The 3,402-nt window shown below is 31.6% G+C and overlaps 1 long non-coding RNA gene across 1 annotated transcript; it reads left to right on the top strand.

Moving 5' to 3' along the window:
• The first annotated feature begins 899 nt into the window (after positions 1-899).
• Positions 900-1,428, top strand: LOC111083516. The gene is made up of 2 exons (XR_002609091.1): positions 900-988; positions 1,254-1,428. It is a non-coding gene; the product is annotated as an uncharacterized LOC111083516 (long non-coding RNA).
• Positions 1,429-3,402: the final 1,974 nt, after the last annotated feature.

Here is a 3,402-nt window from a genome sequence, read left to right as displayed (position 1 = left end):
TAGCTTTGCGCTCAATTCAAAACAAAACAAAAAATAAAAGTGTGTGGAATATTTTAAACACAAACAAAATCATATTACACTTTGATTAACGCATAAAGTTTAAAAGAGCATTGCATCTTATAAAATATTTGTGTTTATAAGTTTTCAACATATTAACTAATGAATATAAGGCACTAAAAACATTTCGATACTCTGGCTTTATTTCCTTATAATATCGCCCCCCCCGTACTTGTAAAGTGTGATAAAGACGGGAAATTTATTGAGTTGTCTTGGAAGGGACTTTTTAAAATAATAACAACGCATTATGATTTTCTCATCCTCATGGGCACGGGATTTTCACCTTACGCAACTGGGAAATACTACTCAAGAATTGTAAATGAACACCAGATTTAATATAAAAACAGCTTAAACTCAATGAGGATATATATATATACTTCTAATCCGAACACCTTAAAAGTTGTCTAAGTATCGGTTTTGGTAAGTTAAACTCGAAGCGTACACTTTATGTCATAAGAAGCTAAGTACTTTCATTAGTAAATTTAGTCTTTTCATTTAGTTGATGTATGGAGAGGATCTTGATTACTTGTTTTTTTATCTTCTGATATAATTTTGTATATTTATAGTTATTCAAGGGCACTTATATACTTGTCTAGTATTTAGTTATCGCTGACGAATGCTATGATGTTTAAGTTATTTAATCATTTCTTCTTTTACTTGGAGTAGATAAAACAATCATGAAAACCTTATCTGCATTCCTGGTGGGACTGGGAGCCCTCTTGGTTGTACTGAGTGTGGTAGAAGTTCAAAGCTGGGGAAAATTTGGCCATTTCCGACGTGGATATGGTGGTGGATTTGGTGGGGGATATGGTGGTGGATTTGGTGGTGGATATGGTGGTGGATATGGTACTGGATTTGGATTCGGTGGTGGATATGGTGGTGGTTATGACAGTCATCATAGATACTATGGTCACGGCCATTATCGAAAGTAGTAAGTTTTTTATTAAGTTTATAATGCTAAAAATCAGGTTTTGATATCCTCAGTGGGCAGAGCGCTAATGGCTCATAATGTAGCTTTGTGTTTAAGAACAAACAAGTCGTTACTTTATAATTATTTACAAACAACATGAAAATAATAATATTGTTAAATCTGAAATATTTCACTTCCTTACGAGACAATTTAGTAAAATCTACAAAACACACACACACACATATATATATATAACAAAATAATAAGAACTTGCTTTATTTTTCAGTCATTACTGGTAATCAGAAGTTGGACAATGAAATGTGTCAAGAAGTGGACAATCGAACTCATTTGCAATGATTTAATCATTATTTCTTACATTTCTTATCCAATGTAACCAGTTACCTTTTTTTAATTATTGTTTTGTTTCTAATTCAAATATAATAAAATGTTTAAGCAGCACGTGTTTTGTTAATATGTTTTCATTCCTTTTTCCTAACATAAAAAGAACAAGCTTGCAGCTTAAGGGGTAGCGGTATCGCCGAATTTTGTAAGTTTATTTTTTGCTCCAGGTTTGAAATTGTCAGACTCTCACGAATCCCCAAATGTTCGTCATCTTGAGCACGACTAATAATCATAAAGCTGCAATTAGTGATAGCAGTGTTACATTTACCTGAAGTATATCGTGCAATGCTTGATGAAGTTTCTCGAGAACATTTTCTTTTATAACAGTAGGGCTACCTTGTGACAGGGCTGAAAGTACTTTCTTTTTGTACTGTCACCGTTTCTCCATTTATGGCAACACTATTATTATTGGTTTCTTGATACATCACACTTTTATACTTTAGATATAGTTTACTGTCAACCAAGTTATAAAATTCGTTATTTTCCAGAAACTGTAAGCACTATTCACAAACACTAGATGTTTGCTCATACATACTTATTTTTTTGGTATTTCATGTTTGAATATTTACAAAAAAAAGCATTAAAATCCCATTTTATCCCATACTAATGCCAATAAATTATTCAATTAATTACAAAATACGACTCTTTAGTTGCAAATACAATAGATTAAGAAAATATTTTCAAACATGCAATTTATTATATCTAATAATGAAAATACTAATTTTGAAAATATATCAATAGGTTCGTTTAACGAAACATATGTCTAAAAAGTATCAATATAAAATATGGGCGTGAACACGATTTTATTAAACTTCAAATTCATTAATCGTTTGCTCCTGAAGAAAAGTTATTTAAAACCTGAAAGTTTATCTTTTTAAATGTCAATGTTTGTAACAATTGACTTTAATGAAACATCCAAATCATGAATTTTTGGCAAACCTTAAATGAGAACATGTCGATATAAAATTTTATATACACACTGGAACATATGATTCCTTGTTGAGTAAGGCTTTGTGCTCTTCTTGGAATATAAGATTTGTAACCCAATTATACTTATAAAGAGAAGATACTATAAGACTACTAATATCAGTTCCCATTGCATCAGATGTTACCTCAACTGTTTCATGGCATGCCGCCAGAGGGGGCCACACGTGTGTCGTCCTCAGATGGGGAGGGTTAGAGACGATTGTGTCAACAGAGAAGTTTATGTCATAGTTCCACGACGTGGAACCAGGTGGCGTGTTGCTAGTTGCGCGTTGCTAGGCCGCCATGAAAGGCGGACATGACCTCGAAAGTTGTCCAGAAAATATGTTACTAGTTCGACGATGTAGAATCAGAGGACACATTTGGTATGATGTGGTGATGATCTCATCATAGAGTGTCTCAACGTGTTATTACGTCATTAATGTCTACATTTAATTATGTTACAAATAAAACTATTTTTTTAACGAAACAAGTATTATAACAATGTTAAACGTGTAAGTTTTTATCACCCATCATTGGAACAAGACAAATATTATAGCCAATAATTTACTTTACATACTTTTACAATTATTTGTTCATTTTATTTTCATTAGTTCTAAATTTAATCATACTTTTGCATTTCCTAACTTTTTTCATTTCTATAATTAGCATCTATTCATCCTGAAAAGGATACAAACTAATAATTTAATCAAGTTTCATAACCATGTATTTTCAGTTTTGCTATATAAGTAAAGCAATAAATATGATTTACAAAGGCAGACGATGTTACTAAAAATAGTGTCTGTATAAATGGTTGGTGATGAACTCATCATAGGATGTCTCACTGTCTTGATTTAATTATTTTAAAGACAATCTTACTGTTTCTCTAGTTCAGCTTTGTGCTATCCACACAACTACGATGTTTATTGTTCTTGCGAAGTTATTTCATGTTACACATGTTACTTTATAATTTTAAATTTACATAAGTTTTACAAATGTGTGTGGCGTTACTACACTGAGTGGTCACAAGTAAATAGACACCTAATTTTTCGTCATTTAACTGATTTATG

This window comes from Limulus polyphemus, unplaced genomic scaffold (genome assembly GCF_000517525.1).
Source record: "Limulus polyphemus unplaced genomic scaffold, Limulus_polyphemus-2.1.2 Scaffold5, whole genome shotgun sequence".
Lineage (NCBI taxonomy): Eukaryota > Metazoa > Arthropoda > Merostomata > Xiphosura > Limulidae > Limulus > Limulus polyphemus.
The sequence above is the reverse complement of the archived record's forward strand: the minus strand, read 5'-3'. Positions and strand labels throughout refer to the sequence as shown.